Source organism: Diplotaxodon limnothrissa, linkage group LG6, assembly GCF_057381915.1.
Source record: "Diplotaxodon limnothrissa isolate DT_005_m linkage group LG6, D_limnothrissa_male_GT1.1, whole genome shotgun sequence".
Taxonomy (NCBI): Eukaryota; Metazoa; Chordata; class Actinopteri; order Cichliformes; family Cichlidae; genus Diplotaxodon; species Diplotaxodon limnothrissa.
In genome coordinates, this window is record NC_140601.1 from 37,120,411 (window position 1) to 37,139,923 (window position 19,513).

Consider the following 19,513-nt stretch of genomic DNA (forward strand, 5'->3'; position numbering starts at 1 on the left):
ACAGACAGCTGTAGGTGGCTGGAATTGCACCCCACTGTATCACACCACAAACACATGGACCCCAACCTTCCATTTGCCAGCAGACCAAGGTGACAGACACAGTGCCATAACCTTTACCTGAAATTGTCCTGGAACAGGCCACTTTGGTTGTACTGGATGCTTGCACAGTTTTGGTGAGTAATGTTTTCTCTGTTTGGTGGCACTGTTGGTCTCAGGTAATCTGGAACACACCTCTGTGGGCTTAATAGTGTAGTTCAATATAAAGACCACACACCTAACATCTCCAGTGAGGTGTATGTATATGGTCCTAAACAGTTCTATGATAAAATGTTTTGCAACTTGCAGCTAAATAAATACAAGCTAACCTGAGTATTTTGAATAACTATTGTTTCTTACAATAATAAAATGCAATGCAATATAATGTCTTAATGCATCTCTATTATTTAGAATGCAAAAAGTCAAAAGTACTTACTGCATCCTGAATATGAGGAAAGCCAGCCTCTAGCCAATGATCTGAAAGTCACTGCTGTCGTGGATGTTTCATGAAGTAGTTTGCTTTTGAATAACCTGCATGACCTAGTAAGTCTAATCTGATCTCTGTAATCACGCATTTTCCATTCAAATGGCAGTTCTCAGCAGTATTAAAACAAATTGAACCCAGTGAGAACACAAGGCTTACCCGACATCAAGCTGTGCTGTCCATCATTGCTGACAATGGCTGGTAACACAAATGTGTTACCAGCCGTCCTCATTGTCTTACAGATGTGGCAATCAACCATGGATGTTTTTATGTTAAAATCTACACTTCACCTTGTCTATAACCAAGGAATAATAAAAATAGAAATAATAATAATTACATCCATGTTCATTTATTTCACGTATCAACCACTTTCTCTTCTCTCCAACTTAATCCAGAAGTATGGAAATGCATGTATATGTGTGTAGTGTGTAAAAAAATAAAACATATAAATAAAATGCTCTTAATCTGATTTCAGGGTGAATGGGGTATATAATCTCATTTACTCCTTCAATCCTTTTCCATTCTATTCTTAACAAATGCTCTCATAGTAACACTACGAGTACAGTGCATATTCACAGTTATTCTTAGTGCATAATCTTGGCTCATAACAGAACTGATTGGGAGAAAAGAGGTTATTAAAGGAGGTTAGGAGGTCACATGTTGCTGTTGGCGATACATGAGAAAACCATGTATCGCATGTCGTAGTTGGAGGGAATTACACATGATTAAAACTAAATTGAAAGACTGCGGTTTCTAAATGAAGAAAAAATAAACATTTAACTTAAACTTCTGTTCAGGAGTTTCTGTAATTACAACCATGAGAAAGTGATTTTACTTAATGGCAATATTTCACTTCTGATCAGACATGTTCTGATAAAGTATATTTAAATGGCACCGCAAAGCAAGAAAACCCTAACCCTAACTGCAATAGCACATGAGAAGTCAGGCAGAACCTCATAAACTGGCAGTTAAAGTTCTCTCAGGTTTAAATCACTATTTTCCCCTTAAAGCAGTCAGGGGTGAATGGTGACAGTTACCATTTGCACTGCTGCTTTTTATTGCAGATGTTTTGTTGCAGTATATTATGTTGAATATAATGTCTCTGCTTGCTGTTATCAGATCAGTAAGGTGTGGAGAGGCAGTGTGTGTGACAGACACAGCCTGTGTCTGGCCCCTGCCCCAGTGCTGCAGTGAGTTAACTTAATGTGTTTGAAGAGGCGTATTTTCTGTTTTTGCGCTTCGTGCCCTAAGTGATACAAATAGGCTGCTGATGTGTGTGGGAGCCATGGCGGAAACATTTCATCATTTGATGATCATCATTTCTCCTCCTGTCTGAACACATACCATCTACCTTGTTTTTTTTCCTCCTTTTGCATTTGTGAAACATTACCAGTTACTATATGTGCATGTCTACTCATCCCTGTTCACACACCTCTTATATCTCTTTTACACATCTCTTTTCTCCACCTCTGATTACATTTGTATTATAAAATTAAGTAAACACGTTAACCAGTAAGTTACAGTAATTAAGTAGTGCTGTGCTTCCAATGTGAAGGTGAAATGTCTCTTTTCGGAATATTTTGTTGTATATGACATAAATGAATTTAGTGAAACATACAGTGGGGCAAAAAAGTATTTAGTCAGCCACCGATTGTGCAAGTTTCCCCACTTAAAATGATGACAGAGGTCAGTAATTTGCACCAGAGGTACACTTCAACTGTGAGAGACAGAATGTGAAAAAAAAATCCATGAATCCACATGGTAGGATTTGTAAAGAATTTATTCGTAAATCAGGGTGGAAAATAAGTATTTGGTCAATAACAAAAATACAACTCAATACTTTGTAACATAACCTTTGTTGGCAATAACAGAGGTCAAACGTTTACTATAGGTCTTTACCAGGTTTGCACACACAGTAGCTGGTATTTTGGCCCATTCCTCCATGCAGATCTTCTCGAGAGCAGTGATGTTTTGGGGCTGTCGCCGAGCAACACGGACTTTCAACTCCCGCCACAGATTTTCTATGGAGTTGAGGTCTGGAGACTGGCTAGGCCACTCCAGGACTTTCAAATGCTTCTTATGGAGCCACTCCTTTGTTGCCCGGGCGGTGTGTTTTGGATCATTGTCATGTTGGAAGACCCAGCCTCGTTTCATCTTCAAAGTTCTCACTGATGGAAGGAGGTTTTGGCTCAAAATCTCACGATACATGGCCCCATTCATTCTGTCCTTAACACGGATCAGTCGTCCTGTCCCCTTGGCAGAAAAACAGCCCCATAGCATGATGTTTCCACCCCCATGCTTCACAGTAGGTATGGTGTTCTTGGGATGCAACTCACTATTCTTCTTCCTCCAAACACGACGAGTTGAGTTTATACCAAAAAGTTCTACTTTGGTTTCATCTGACCACATGACATTCTCCCAATCCTCTGCTGTATCATCCATGTGCTCTCTGGCAAACTTCAGATGGGCCTGGACATGCACTGGCTTCAGCAGCGGAACACGTCTGGCACTGCGGGATTTGATTCCCTGCCGTTGTAGTGTGTTACTGATGGTGACCTTTGTTACTTTGGTCCCAGCTCTCTGCAGGTCATTCACCAGGTCCCCCCGTGTGGTTCTGGGATCTTTGCTCACCGTTCTCATGATCATTTTGACCCCACGGGATGAGATCTTGCGTGGAGCCCCAGATCGAGGGAGATTATCAGTGGTCTTGTATGTCTTCCATTTTCTGATGATTGCTCCCACAGTTGATTTTTTCACACCAAGCTGCTTGCCTATTGTAGATTCACTCTTCCCAGTCTGGTGCAGGTCTACAATACTTTTCCTGGTGTCCTTCGAAAGCTCTTTGGTCTTGGCCATGGCGGAGTTTGGAGTCTGACTGTTTGAGGCTGTGGACAGGTGTCTTTTATACAGATGATGAGTTCAAACAGGTGCCATTCATACAGGTAACGAGTGGGGGACAGAAAAGCTTCTTACAGAAGACGTTACAGGTCTGTGAGAGCCAGAGATTTTCCTTGTTTGAGGTGACCAAATACTTATTTTCCACCCTAATTTACGAATAAATTCTTTACAAATCCTACCATGTGAATTCATGGATTTTTTTTCACATTCTGTCTCTCACAGTTGAAGTGTACCTCTGGTGCAAATTACTGACCTCTGTCATCATTTTAAGTGGGGGAACTTGCACAATCGGTGGCTGACTAAATACTTTTTTGCCCCACTGTACGTACGAGATGAAGGAAGCTGATAAACCAGTCAGGGTGAGCGAATGCATTTTTATTACACTGTATGCAATTCACTTCCAGCATACAGTATATTATATCTGAAAAGCAATGAAGGTTGAGAAAAAAAATTGAGCCAGCTTTTTACGTTGTATCTTTGTAAGAGGGACCTTCACTGTAACCCGCTAAAATTCCCAACAATGGCTGCCCAGAAATGATTTTATGCATTTCTTGTAGTATAAAAAGCTTTTTTTCCCCAAGCAGAATCAGTCAGAATGCACTGCTGTGCAAAATACTTTCGCTTTGCCAAAAATATGTGTGTGTATGTAAGAGAGTTAGTTGGGTTTTCTTGCTTGTTTGGGAAAGTTAATGGATCTAACATGTACCCGTGGTGGACAGAATGCCAGCTTTGGCTGAGGTCCTCTACAGCAAGCATGTGGTAGAGGTCATGCTCTGGCACTTAGTTCTACTATGGGGCAAAGTGCACCACTGGCAGCATGGCGTTCATAACCGATGCAAAGCATCATCAATCATCATGTTAACATGATCCCAGCGACAGGCATCCATGAACATACTGAGAACAAGTACACCATCCTGTAGCTCTGGTAACTGTTTTAACAGATAACCATACTGAAGGGAATTATATATTTTTTTAATTTATTTACTGGTAAAAAAAAAAAGTAAACACAAAATTAATTAGTTAGGGATTACAGAAGCTGTATAATAAAAAAGAAAATGTGAAATAAATCTAAAACTGTTTTTTATCTTTTATGCAATTTATTTTCATGAATAGAGATTTACAGTTTAAAGTTGGCAGGATGGCTGATAATTTGAAATGTTATTCAAATTAGTCAGGTCATATCCTGTTTGGCTGGGTTTGATGTCCACTATTTATGGGACTTTAGAGGACATGCCAAATGAATCTGTGATCCAGCAAAGAAATTAACTGTGTATATCTAAACATGAATAGATGAATAAATAACTGTGATCATTTTTGTACCAGTGCTGCATGATTCATCTTAGTTCAAGTTCATTTGGAGAAATAGCTGGTATTTACAGAAAGTAATGTTTTTCTACAAACAAAATTGTTTTCTTTTTCTTGAGCCAGAAATAACACACACTAACTACAACCATATGTAGTCTAGTCAACGATAGTGGATAACAGATTTAATCTGACAATAGGTTCTATGCATGGTGCAGTCGCCACACATCAGATTTAGGGATTCAGGATAAAGGTACTTCCATAATTAAATAAATAATAAATAACCAAACAAGATAAACATACATATATAATACAAACACAATATATCAGGTTCTTACAGCTTTCGCATTAACATTTTTCTCTGACTAATTGAAATGCTTGCCTCTTTCTTTTTTCTGAAAAAAAGAAACAAGAAAGAAAGAAAGGAAGCTGATTGAGGGCTCATTATGGCTAATGGTATATAACACTTTTATCCTCAAACCAGAATTGGCAATCTTGTGCAGGCTGGTAGGTATTTTGGTTGCAATGACTCTAATTGGAATCATACTATAGTGTAACTCAGACAATTTGAAACATGATTCTGTTTTTAGTGTAAAAATGTGGCATACAAGAAAATTAATTGCAGACATTTTATCTAGCTAAGTTAAGCTAAACTAATACAAGGAGCAACAAACTTTAACCAAGTTCTGCAGAGAAGTCTAATTGAAGTTGTAAAATTAATATTTTAGCATTTTTCTTTAATTCTGGATCTTTTATTCTGCATTTCAGTACCTCTGTTGTTATTAGCAAGAAAATAATGCTTAAAATATTAATATTTTAAGGCCTGAGGAAGGAATCTTGAAGTCTTGCAAGGAGAGATGTAAATAAATGTGTGCACCTTTAAGTAATGTTTTATGCTGTATGTTGCATTACAGGCATCCTGACTCTGACTCAATTTGCATTGGCAAAGTTAAGTAGATTTTCTCTTCTAAGGTAGTCAACATGTGCTGTCTAGCTCAGCGGTTACCCATTGCCTTATGAGCTAATGCGACTTTTCTCTGTTTTTCTCGTGTGTCCGTTTGTGTGTGTTTAAGTAAATTTTAGGGAATGTGCAATACACATGTTCAGACCAGTCTTACGGAAGAGCAGCTTAAGTCAGGGGAGATGAACCACATGCTGAAATAGGGTGTATATGGAGATGGAAAGAGAGCAAGAGAGAAGAGTAGGAGACAGAGAGATGTGCTGTGCCTCAGGGATGAACTAAGCGTGTGTATGTGTTACTACCATTTTTCAACCTAATGAGATAACACACATATCAAACATACACAAATGCACGTTTGCATGCATGCACACACATACACAATCAGACTAATACGCACAGCCAAGATTTTCTCTATCATATCAGTGTCTGTGAGTCACTGACAAAGAGAAGCCTGAGCTCAAAGAAGACTTTTCAGTTGGCTTCATACAACCTCACAAAATACTCACTAAACTTGTAAACTTGTGTGTTTGGGTGTAAATATGTGTATCTCTTTCAAATGTGGATAAAAGGAGTTCTGGGGACCATTTCTCTAACTGTAGAAAACAGGGGTTTGCACGGTGGGTGGGAACCTGGTTGTTCATGTGAGGGGCTACTAGCCCTGCTATGTAGGGGTAGAAGGGCGCACAGGCTGCCTTGAACGACTAGCGGGTGGTGGGATCTAAGTCCGTAACCCCCTCTAGCGCGATTGACCCGGACACTTACTTCAGTAAGAATGGGGTTAGTTACCTGGCAACAGTAGGCACAAAAGGAGGACTCCAGGCCCGGACCTGCAATGATAGCAGCGCCTGCACACGGAATACTAGCACGGTCCCACTTAACTCCGTCGTCCTGTGCCTAACCAAATAACTCGGGTGCCCCTACTCCAAGGCAACCTGGGTCGGACAAAAGCATTCAACAACGACTTTTTAAACCACGTGGCTCTTTTTTTATTTATCTGGAGAGCCCTCAAAAAAAACCAAACTTGGTTAACAATGTCCACAGGGCCCTGGAGAGCAAAGGGAAAACAGCAAGGAGCCTCCCCAGGACCAAAGAAATGAAAGAAATAAAATGAGGTAAAATAAATCAAAACAGACTGGTGGGACCCAGTGTTAGGAGTCCTCGACTCCGCACAACCCACCCTAGTCACAGAGAAAGCACTCACAATACAGAAGAACAGTAAAAGTTAACACAGCAATTATCCAGTCTAAAATGGCTGACACACCAAAAGAACATTTCAGTCTTTACAGTTTAATCCAGTAAATTGTCTCTGGGGTGGGACGGACAGATAGTTCTAGGGGTAGGTGTCGTTAACCGGAGTTACAGTCTGTTAGGCTGTCCAGAACTTCCACAGCCGGAATAGAATGTCCATTCTCCGGTCCACACAAAACAAAGAAAAAACACAGAAACAGTACCTTTGCCCCTCCTGAAATGGGGTGTGATGAACTCACGGGTAGGCGAAGCTTTTACATACAGCCCGCTGAAGCAGGGTGAACATCCGGAGCGTCCTCTGGGTGGCAGGGTACTCCAAACACCGCCGACGTTGAGGCCCAAAATGGCGGTCCCGCGGGCTATCGGAGCTACGGCAGTCCCCAGGCCGGGCGAAGCGAAGCCGCCCAACTCCTCTCTCGGAAACTCGCTGGTCCTTCGCCAGACAGCCGGCCGTGCTGTCTCGCTTTCTAAACGTTCTTCACCGTCAAACTCTACCGGTAACGCCGGGAAACTGAGGCAGATTGGAGGGGAGCGGCCGCTAGCCCTTAGCTCTCGATTAGCCCCTCGGCTAGCGCTATCTCCGCCGACGCTTCGCCCCGGCGCTGCACCCGTAAGGCCGCTGTAGCCGGAATCAGAGTTCATACACGGACGGAAACCCAGCCTAGACTCGCTGCGGTACCGTACACTGTCTCGCTAACCCCTCGTTTACACTTTGTTCGGGTCTTTCCTAGCGTCCTCCCTCGTCCGGACACGTGTTTTTTTTTTTGCTCCGCTCGTCTTCTCTCTCACTGCGCATGCCCGTCCTCTTCACGCTACGTCACTTCCTCTTCGCTGCTTCAGGCTGTAAAAACCCTGTGACCGTTTTCTAAGGGTCGTAAATATGTGCCCTCACATTTCCCCCCAGCTAAACCCTGCCACACCAGCGATGACTCAAGCAGTTCATCCCTGTAACAAACACAGAATAACACATATTAACCCACATGTTCAGTAACACTCTATACCATTCACATATGACTCACATTACATTGCAAATGAGCATAACAGTAATCCATGGCTTCATTTCGTAACATAATCTCTATACCTCGCAGGGGGTACCCCTCGGGTTCGCCTCAAAGGGCGTTCAAACTGCAAAACCTCCCCTCGCCCCTCGTGCACCTCATCGCTCGCCTCTGAGGCCTCATCGCTCTCCTCTGGCTCACTTAGGGCCATAACTGGTTGTACCTCCCCCACTAAATCCGGCTCCAACCCCTGGGCGACACAGTCACCAACCTCCTCCGCCCCTGGGGCACCGAGAGCGCTCGGGTTCGACCCACAGGGGAGTGGTGGAAAGCAAACAACCTCCGTGAAGTCTGTATCGGACTCCACTTCGGCTGGCAACCTATTGGCCTGCTTCGGCCGCCATGTCGGCTCTTGGAAGGTGCACAATTTGAGCTGATCCCTATGCACGACCCTCGTCGAGCCACCCTTCTCTGGCTTGACCGTGAACACAGGAATGTCAGGGTGGTTTTGTTTCACCACCAAATAAGGGTTGGGTTCCCATTTGTCCTGGATCTTATTCCTGCCTCTGGGTTTGTGGTTGCGCAACAGCACCCGATCACCGGACTGAAGCAGGGCGCCGCGGGACTTCCGGTCGTAGATCCTCTTCCTCTTCCTAGAAGCCTCCTGAGTAGCCGAGCTTGCTACCTCCACCGCGGTCCTAAGCCTCTCATGGTGGTCCCGGACCCAGTCGTCCAGATTGTCCGCCTCTGGTTCCCTCATGTCTTTCCCTCCCAGGAGGTCCAAGGGCATTCTGGCGTCCCTCCCGAACAGGAGATAGAAGGGCGCATAACCCGTGGAAGAGTGCTCACGAGAGTTATAGGCCATAACCAACTCTGGCAAGTACGTTTTCCAATCCCGCTTCTTCTCTGGTGGCAGTGTCCTGAGCATGTCGTGCATGGTCCTATTAAACCTCTCACACTGCGCGTTCCCCCGCGGATGGTAAGGGCTGGTGCGACTCTTGGCAATCCCATAGGCCCTGCACAGCTCTTTTATAACACTAGCCTCGAAGCTCCTCCCCTGATCGGAGTGCAACCGGGCCGGGCACCCGTAATAGGTAAACCAATGTTTCAGCAAAGCATTTGCTGTCGTCTCAGCAGTTTGGTTTCTGGTGGGGACGGCAACGGTGAACCTGGTGAACATGTCTGTAAGGACAAGGACATTTTCGTATCCCCCACAAGACTTTTCTAGCACCGTATAGTCCATAGCAAGGACCTCCAGGGGTGCGGTGACATTGCTGCAGGTCATGGGGGCCCTGTGGTTGGGAAAGACATCCTTTGCCAATGCACACCGCCTGCATTGCTGAACCCAATCTTGAACATCTCTACTCATGGTAGGCCAGTAATAGCTCCTTCTCATTACCGCGAGGGTGCTCTTTGCACTGAAATGCCCCCCATGCTCATGCTGGTTCTCATATACCCTACGTTGTAAGGCCCCTGGGACAATGAGCTGCCTGATCTCCTCCCCATCACGAGGGTCGCTGACATGCCTATACAGCACACCCTTATAAAGCCTAAGGCGGTCAAGCTGTTGGTGAAGCCGCCTCGCGTCAGGTGTTAACGCGTGGAGATCGGCATGGCTCATCCCCGTGCCCCTCTCCACCACCCGATACACGGGCCCGACGACCGGGTCGTTTTTCTGAGCCACTTCGACCTCCTCCCAGCTGTGCCCACCAAGAGCTTTCCCAGCAGTCGCTTGCACTCTGGCTTTCAGATCAGCCCTACCATCCTCCTCCAACCTAGCAGGCCACAGACACGCACGCACTTCTTCTGGGCCCACTTTGATAAAGTCCTTGCCCGTGTCCTCCTGCTCGGGTTCCTCTTGGTTAGGGATTCTGGAGAGGACGTCTGCATTCGTGTTTTGCCGCCCGGGCTTGTAACACACCTCAAAGTCATACTCAGCGAGTTGTGCTACCCACCGCTGTTCAACAGCCCCCAGGTTAGCCGTTGCCAGGTAGCGCAGCGGGTTATGGTCCGTGACTACCGTGAACCTGGCGTACATCAGGTAGTCCCTGAATTTCTCGGTAACAGCCCATTTAAGCGCCAGAAGTTCCAGTTTAAATGCGCTGTAATTCTTGTCATTCTTCTCGGAGCCTCTCAGCCCCCGACTCGCGTAGGCTACCACACGCTCTACGCCCTCCTGTTTTTGACTGAGCACAGCCCCGAGTCCGTGCAGACTCCCATCTGTGGTCAATATGAAGGGTAGGCCGAAGTTGGGATAGGCCAGGATTGGAGGGGACACCAGGCACCGTTTCAGCTCATCCAGTGCCTCCTGGCACTCACCGGTCCAAACAAACGTCTGGGTGCCCCTCGACGTGTTTTTCAACCCTTTCCCAACCAGGGCATGCAGAGGCTTGGCCAACTGTGCAAACCTTGGCACAAACCGCCTGTAGTAGCTCATGAATCCAAGCACCTGCCTCACCTCTCGCACGCTCCTTGGAGCCGGCCATGCCTCCAGGGCCTTGACCTTTTCTTGATCTACCTGGACGCCTTTAGCAGAAATCACGTGGCCAAGGAATTTAACCTCCGGCCGCAGAAGGAAGCATTTGGTCGGCTTCAACTTCAACCCGTGCTGCTTCAAACGTTCGAACACTGTCTCGAGCCTCTCGCAGTGACTGTCAAAGTCCCGGGAGAAGACTATAATGTCATCCAGGTAGACAAGGAGTATATCAAAACTGAGGTCCCCCAGTACCATACCCATCAGCCGCTGAAAAGTGGCTGGGGCGTTGCACAAGCCAAATGGCATCCGAGTCCATTCAAACAAGCCAAATGGTGTTGTAACCGCCGTTTTTCCCCTGTCCCTTTCGCTCATGGCCACTTGGAAGTAGCCTGCGGTCAGGTGCAGGGTCGAGAATAACAGCGCATTGCCAAGCGCATCCAACGACTCTTCGATGCGGGGAAGTGGGTAGGCATCTTTGCACGTCACTTCGTTCAGCCGCCTGTAATCGCAGCAGAATCGAACACTTCCATCTTTCTTAATAACCACCACCGCAGGCGAGGCCCATGGACTGGAGCTCTCTTTAAGGATCCCCTGGCTAACGAGCTCCTGAACATGCCTCTTAAACTCTTGAAAGACATGGGGTGGGACCCTTCGGTGCCTCTGTTTGATTGGGGGTGCCTCGGTGGGGATACTGTGTGTCACCGTGGTGGTGTAGCCGTAATCGACTTCGCTTGCCGAGAATACGTCTTGGTGTTGGGCTAACAGCCGACAAAGCTTTTGACGCTGTAGCTCCGTGAGGTCCCGGGTGTTAGCCTGTACAGGGACCGGCAACTGCCCAGCCTCGCCACCTGTCGCTATACTCTCACCCTGACCCAGCGGCTTAACCACGAGTGCCCCCCCTCTCTCCTCTACCCGTACAACCTCTTTGGGGAGCACAGCTCATGGTTTGCTTACAACGGCAAGCCTGGCTCTTGGCATCAGCTTGACAGCCCTCTCGCTTGTGTTCATCACTCTGAGAGGGATTCTTCCACCACTGGTTGTCGCAATAGTGTTGGCAACTAACAGTCCCCGCGGCAGCTCTATCTCTTTTGCCGCCTCTGCCAGCACTTGGCACTCAACCCTAGGTGAGACCCCGCAACGGCCCTCCACCACTTTCTCGCTCCTCGGGGGGATGATAACGGGTTCCCTGCCAGCCACCTTGACGAACCCGATTTTGCCACCCGGACCTGTGCGCGGGAACTCCTTCCTCGCTCGGGCTATCAACCGACGGATGGTGGCCTCTGTCTCGTCTGGAGCGTGGGGATCCATGTGGACGCGACCCCCATCTGCGATAAAGAGCGCTTCGAGGTCTTCTATAACATTCATCCCCACAATCCCTGGGAGCCCATTAGCTTTGTCTACCTGAGGGTGAGTGTCGGTGAGTACAAAAATGCACTTCTTACCAACCACTCTCCCGGCGCATTCAACCTCCGCCTCCAAGCAGCCCAAGACAGGAATATCGAGCCCGTTTGCGGCTGTGAGCTCAATCCAGTCTGCTGACTTCAACTCCTGTGGCCCAAAACACCTACGGAAATGGGACTCCGTAATAGCCGTCACATTTGACCCCGTGTCCCAGAGGCAGGTGGTGTCCACCCCCCCTATCTTAAGGTGGACTGTGCGACACCTCCCAAGAGCACTCCTTTGGAGGCTCTCCTCCACCTCTGTCAGAAGACACTCGGCTGCTTGGCGCCCTATGGCCGGTGTGGTGGGGTGTTTCTTGGCCACACCCTTGGCGTTTGGATTGCCAGAAAATGCCACCTGCGCCGGGTCTATGGGAATAGGGGCCAGAGCCCCGGCGTCTAGCTTTTTGGTACAATGCCGGCTAGTGTGGCCAGGCTCCCCACAGCTGTAGCAAATATATCGCCCTTCACCGTCCCTCAGGGGTGTTCGCCTGCGCTGTGCACTCTGCTGGCTGCTCCCTCTTTCCCTGCTCTGTAGTGCTAAGTACAGCTTGACGAGCAGCTAGTTTCCTAACCTCTTCGTGGAGCATCTCCAGGGTGAGGGGGGATGGTTTATCTTCGGCCGGTACTGCAGCGTTCACCGCACCTCTAGTTCTGAGCCTACTTTGGGAGGCGAGAGGGGACTGGGCTTCTTCTTCCTCCGACCAGTCAACTGCGGCTTGCAGCAGCCCGATGAAGGTTAGGCCTTTCTCCTCCTTGACCCTCCTTTTCATCTCTCGCCTCAAAAGGTCATCCCGCAAGCCCAGCACTAGCTGTTCCTTCAACACTGTCTCTGAGTCGGGAACGCGGTTGGGTTCTCACCTCTTAATCAAAGCCAGCTTCTCCTGTAGGTCATAGGCATAAGTTCTGACTGTCTCGCTGGACATCTGCCTTCTCTCATAGAACTCCTTCAACCTGGTACCTATGGGGACCTTGTCTCCATAGGTTTGAAGGAGAACCTCAAATATGCCCTCGACAGACTCTCCTGCCCCATCCAACATGAACTTAACAGTTGCCCTGGCCTCATCTTTTATGTGTTGTTTGACCAGCTCTACACGGTCCGCCTCTGGCACCTTCATGACTTGGAACGCAGACCGCATTGCCGCGATCCACTCTTCCACACAATCATCTCCACTCTTTCCAGGGCAACCACTAAAATCTGCCAGTTTGCGGTCTCGGTGGACATAGATTGCCGCCGGGGCTTTTAAAGCTTGGGCCTGTTGATCAATCACTGCCCTTGCGAGAGAAAGAGCTTCTCTCTGTTCTTCTCGTGCCTGCTGTAAGGCACCCGCCTGCTCCGCAAGCCTCCCTTGTAGTTCATCAAAGCTCCTTTTCAAATCTTCTAGTTCAGACATGTTTGCCTTAAATCTATTCCTCCTCTATAACGACCCCGAGCCAATGGGTGAATCCTGTTCGTGACACCAATTGTGAGGGGCTACTAGCCCTGCTATGTAGGGGTAGAAGGGCGCACAGGCTTCCTTGAACGACTAGCGGGTGGTGGGATCTAAGTCCGTAACCCCCTCTAGCGCGATTGACCCGGACACTTACTTCAGTAAGAATGGGGTTAGTTACCTGGCAACAGTAGGCACAAAAGGAGGACTCCAGGCCCGGACCTGCAATGATAGCAGCGCCTGCACACGGAATACTAGCACGGTCCCACTTAACTCCGTCGTCCTGTGCCTAACCAAATAACTCGGGTGCCCCTACTCCAAGGCAACCTGGGTCGGACAAAAGCATTCAACAACGACTTTTTAAACCACGTGGCTCTTTTTTTATTTATCTGGAGAGCCCTAAAAAAAAAACAAACTTGGTTAACAATGTCCACAGGGCCCTGGAGAGCAAAGGGAAAACAGCAAGGAGCCTCCCCAGGACCAAAGAAATGAAAGAAATAAAATGAGGTAAAATAAATCAAAACAGACTGGTGGGACCCAGTGTTAGGAGTCCTCGACTCCGCACAACCCACCCTAGTCACAGAGAAAGCACTCACAATACAGAAGAACAGTAAAAGTTAACACAGCAATTATCCAGTCTAAAATGGCTGACACACCAAAAGAACATTTCAGTCTTTACAGATTAATCCAGTAAATTGTCTCTGGGGTGGGACGGACAGATAGTTCTAGGGGTAGGTGTCGTTAACCGGAGTTACAGTCTGTTAGGCTGTCCAGAACTTCCACAGCCGGAATAGAATGTCCATTCTCCGGTCCACACAAAACAAAGAAAAAACACAGAAACAGTACCTTTGCCCCTCCTGAAATGGGGTGTGATGAACTCACGGGTAGGCGAAGCTTTTACATACAGCCCGCTGAAGCAGGGTGAACATCCGGAGCGTCCTCTGGGTGGCAGGGTACTCCAAACACCGCCGACGTTGAGGCCCAAAATGGCGGTCCCGCGGGCTATCGGAGCTACGGCAGTCCCCAGGCCGGGCGAAGCGAAGCCGCCCAACTCCTCTCTCGGAAACTCGCTGGTCCTTCGCCAGACAGCCGGCCGTGCTGTCTCGCTTTCTAAACGTTCTTCACCGTCAAACTCTACCGGTAACGCCGGGAAACTGAGGCAGATTGGAGGGGAGCGGCCGCTAGCCCTTAGCTCTCGATTAGCCCCTCGGCTAGCGCTATCTCCGCCGACGCTTCGCCCCGGCGCTGCACCCGTAAGGCCGCTGTAGCCGGAATCAGAGTTCATACACGGACGGAAACCCAGCCTAGACTCGCTGCGGTACCGTACACTGTCTCGCTAACCCCTCGTTTACACTTTGTTCGGGTCTTTCCTAGCGTCCTCCCTCGTCCGGACACGTGTGGTTTTTTTTTTTGCTCCGCTCGTCTTCTCTCTCACTGCGCATGCCCGTCCTCTTCACGCTACGTCACTTCCTCTTGGCTGCTTCAGGCTGTAAAAACCCCGTGACCGTTTTCTAAGGGTCGTAAATATGTGCCCTCACATTCAGACAACTTCTGAGGCGATCTGCACCAATTAAATGTCTGTATTTACATGGGATTTGACTCTCATGCTGAGAACTCTTGAACTGGGGTGCTTCCTGTCCCGAAGCAGTTGTGTGGGAGTTAAGGTGGCCAACTGTTGGATTATTTGAGCGACTCGCAATTGTCTGAAATTTTCCAATCTGGTTTTAAGCCCTTTCACAGTACGGAGACAGCTCTTGTTAAAGTTATGAATGACATTCTTGTTGCTACTGATCGTGGTAAATATGCTGTGCTTGTCTTATTGGATATGACAGCTGCATTTGACACAGTGGACCACGACCTGCTGATCTCCCGCTTACATCACTGTGTGGGAATTTCTGATCTGGCATTGTCATGGATAAAATCATATCTTTCCGAAAGGAGTTTTTGTGTCAAGCTGGGGTTGGCCGCTTCCTCTGTGGCCCCTCTGCTTTGGGGTGTGCCCCAGGGATCTATCCTTGGGCCATTACTTTTCTCGCTGTATTTACTCCCCCTTGGTGCGATTTTTCGTAAACACGGAGTGTCATTTCATTTGTATGCCGATGACTGTCAGCTTTACTTACCTTTTAGTCATTTGGATACCTCCCCATGTCAATCACTGCTTGACTGTCTTAGCGATATTAAATTATGGATGGCAAATAATTTTTTGAATTTTAATGGTCGCAAAACGGAAGCAATTTTATATGGCCCGCATCGTTCTACTGATTCTCCAGATGTTGATTTTGGTGATTTGACCTCTCATCTGAAAAGTTCAGTCACTAATCTTGGTGTTAAACTTGATTCTGCGCTTACTTTTGAAGGTCATGTAAGTGGGGTGGTAAAATCAGCTTTTTATCACCTCAGACGCCTGTCGAAGGTTAAGCCTTTCCTTTCCAAACCCAATTTGGAAACTCTTATTCATGCTTTTATCACCTCACGTCTGGACTATTGTAATTCCCTTTTAATAGGGGTCGGGTCGGGCACCTTGTCACGCCTGCAGTTAGTGCAAAACGCGGCAGCGCGATTTTTAACCGGTAGTAGGAAATTCGATCACATCACTCCGGTTCTGGCTTCCTTGCATTGGCTTCCCATTGATTTTAGGGTTCGTTTTAAGGTCCTTTTATTGGTTTTTAAATCTTTAAATGGTCTGGCTCCTGTGTACTTAACTGACTTGCTGAAGTCACATGTTCCTCCTCGCTCGCTCCGTTCAGCTGAGCAGCTGCTGCTGTCGGTCCCTAAGTCGCGGCTGAAATGCAGAGGAGACCGTGCCTTTTCAATTGCGGCTCCGATGCTCTGGAATAACCTTCCCCTCCAAATTAGACAAGCGTCATCAGTGCAGGTCTTTAAGTCCAGATTGAAAACCTATTTTTATTCCCTGGCTTTTAACTCTGTAGGAAACTGACACCTTCTTATTTATTTTATTGTTTGTAATGATTTTATGGTATTTTTAATTTGGTTGTTGTTTTGATCTGTGTTGTTCAGCACTTTGGTCTGCCTGGTGTGTTCTTAAAGTGCTATACAAATAAACGATGATGATGATGATGATGATGATTATTGTCTCGGATAAACAGTGTTTCAATGGCTTCATTCATGTCCAGACACTCTGCACAAGTCAAGCACAAAGAGACAAAACACAGCATGGTGCATTGAAAACATGGGAAAAAACATTTTGAAATTGTCTTTAGCACAATACAAAGTCAACAATAACTAAGACGTATGTGGAGGTGTATCTGTGTGAGTGTCAATGTAAATGGGTACTGCACTTTGGCTAGCATCCGTTCGGCAACCTCGTTAGTTTTAGTTCCATGTTATGCTGCAGAATGAGGAATAATATCCACTATGGTACTAATGAGAGTTATAGTTTCTTGGGATTGTAGAGGCAAACACACACATGCACATACTGATGTATTGATATTTTACAGTAGCAATCTCTTACTGTCTTAATAAAAATGCGTTTATAACAATCCATAAACTTGGTGAGCCACTCTACATTAAATTATAAAAAGGACCATAAATAATTTCTTGTAATCCTTGTAAAGTGAAACATTCAACACATTCCCCATATCAAAACAAACAACAAACTACGTAAAACATTTACCCATATGATTCTATCATGAACTATAAAAATGACAGCACGCACAGTGATATTGTCATGATCCTGGGTCCTTTTGACCCAGCGTTTTGTGTTTTCTCTTCGCGATTTTGGTTCTGTTCTCTAATTGGTGTTTACCCTGTTCCCCCCCGTGTGTTCCTGTTTTATTGTGAAGGTCTGCGTCTTATGTGAGTGTTTTCAGTTTGCCTCCCTGGTCTCGTCATGTTAATCACTCCCAGCTGTGTCTCCCACCTGTGTGTAATCTCCCTGTGTTCTCTGAGTGTATTTAAGTTGTATTTTCTGTCTTGGTAATCGCTGGTTCGTCTGTGTTGTTTCCCCTCGGTCTCCCTGCGTCTCCCCGTATGTATTTCTCCGGACCTCCCTGCATCCTCGTTTCTGGTTTGTCTTATTAGTTTACCCAGTTTAGGTTTCCGGTTTCATGTTTTGTTGCCACCGCTGTTTGTACTCACACCCCTGTAAATAAACACTCATCTGCACCAGAGCTGCCGCATTTTGGGTCCTATTTCATATTCCACACGGCTTGCCCCGGCAAACCGTGACAGTACGAACCAGCCACCATGGACCCAGCGGCAGTGAATCCGTCCGAGGAGCTCCAGGACGACATTGCGTACAATGTGGAGATTCTCCTCGGGCTATGGCTGGAGAACCCTCCAGAGGAGCTTCGTCGTGCCGTGGAAAGTCGGCTACAACAGCTCTTTTCTGGCCTGCCATGGCTTCTGCAGTCGCTTCCTCCGACCATGCAGGCTTTTCTCCGGCTCACACCGCACCTTCTCTCAGCCACTCCTGCCTCGCTGCCCGACTCGCTCCCCCGCAGCCAGTGCTCCTCTCAGTTCAGTCTCCTGTGCCTCCTTCAGTTCAGTCTCCTGTGCCTCCTTCAGTTCAGTCTCCTGTGCCTCCTTCAGTTCAGTCTCCAGTGTCCCCTTCAGTTCAGTCTCCAGTGTCCCCCTCAGTTCAGTCTCCAGTGTCCCCCTCAGTTCAGTCTCCAGTGCCACCCTCAGTTCAGTCTCCAGTGCCACCCTCAGTTCAGTCTCCAGTGCCACCCTCAGTTCAGTCTCCAGTGCCGCCTGCAGCGCAGGCCCCAGTAGCTCCAGTGCCGCCTGTAGCGCAGGCCCCAGTAGCTCCAGTGCCGCCTGTAGCGCAGGCCCCAGTAGCTCCAGTGCCCCCGCTACCCGTAGCTCTGGCTCCAGTATCACCGGTTTCACTCATTCACTCCATGCAGGGAGAAAGTCTAATTTCACCTCAAGGTGCTTTTCATGGTTCAGCCGCCATTGGCACAGTTTGCCGCTCCAGGGCTTCCCCAGAGGCTAGGTCTCAGTCCCCGGCTGATTCTGGACCCCTGAAGTTTATGCAGCCACCTGAGAACTGCACCATGTCAGCGTTGCCTGGGCAGAGCCAGTGCTCAGTGCATCGCCAGTTGCCTTCGTGTTTGCCAGAGGACTCCATGACTGCTGGCTTAGTGGTGACTTCTGCTGGAGGGTCCGTAGGACCGCTCCGGCCTTCGTCTCTAGTCTCCGCTGGGGGGTCCGAGAGACCGCTCCGGCCTTCGTCTCCTGTCTCCGCTGGAGGGTCCGAGGGACCGCTCCGGCCTTCATCTCCTGTCTCCGCTGGAGGGTCTGAGGGGCCCGTTCAGCCTCCTGCCTCCGCTGGAGGGTCCGAGGGGCCCGTTCAGCCTCCTGCCTCCGCTGGAGGGTCCGAGGGGCCCGTTCAGCCCATCCAGCCGCCTGCTGTAGCTCCATCATCATCCTCGCCTGCTGCAGCTCCAGGGCCTTCAGCCTCGCCTGGTCCGGCCTCCGTGTCTTCAGCCTCGCCTGGTCCGGCCTCCGTGTCTTCAGCCTCGCCTGGCCCGGCCTCCGTGTCTTCAGCCTCGCCTGGCCCGGCCTCTGCCTGTGCTTCGCCTGGTCCGGCCTCTGCCTGTGCTTCGCCTGGTCCGGCCGTTGCCTTCCGCACGTTGCCTTCCGCACGTTGCCTTCCGCACGGCCGGCCCCTGGACCGCCATCGCCTGAGTGGCCGCCGTTGCCGTCCGCACGGTCGGCCCCCCGAACTGTGTCCACGTCGCCGCCGTTGCCGTCCGCACGGTCGGCCCCCCGAACTGTGTCCACGTCGCCGCCGTTGCCGTCCGCACAGTCGGCCCCCTGAACTGTTTGGACTCCTGTGCTGTCGGCCCCCTGGCCGGCCCCCTGAACTGTTTTGGACTCCTGTGCTGTCGGCCCCCTGAACTCTTCTGTTTTGGACTCTGTTTTTTCCTGTGTTCTGGTGTGCTTCGTTTCTTTTGGTTTTGGACTCGTTTTTTGTTTTTGTCTTTTGGCCTTCTGGTGCTCCGGTTTTGTTTTGCTCGAGCCCTCCTTCCTGGGCCCCCGCCGCCCGCCCTGGTCGGGTTGTTTTCTGTTTTTTCTGGCTGTTTTGTTTCTTGTTGGGCTGTCTGGGGCCAGCCTTTGAGGGGGGGGGGGGTACGGCAAACCGTGACAGATATATTTAGATGCAGTCATATAGTATATCAAGTATTAAGTGTTCCTGTATAGAAACCCTATGTGTACATACACATGCCTATATATATGAAAGAGGGGGGAAAAGGGGGAAGGAAAATGAATAATA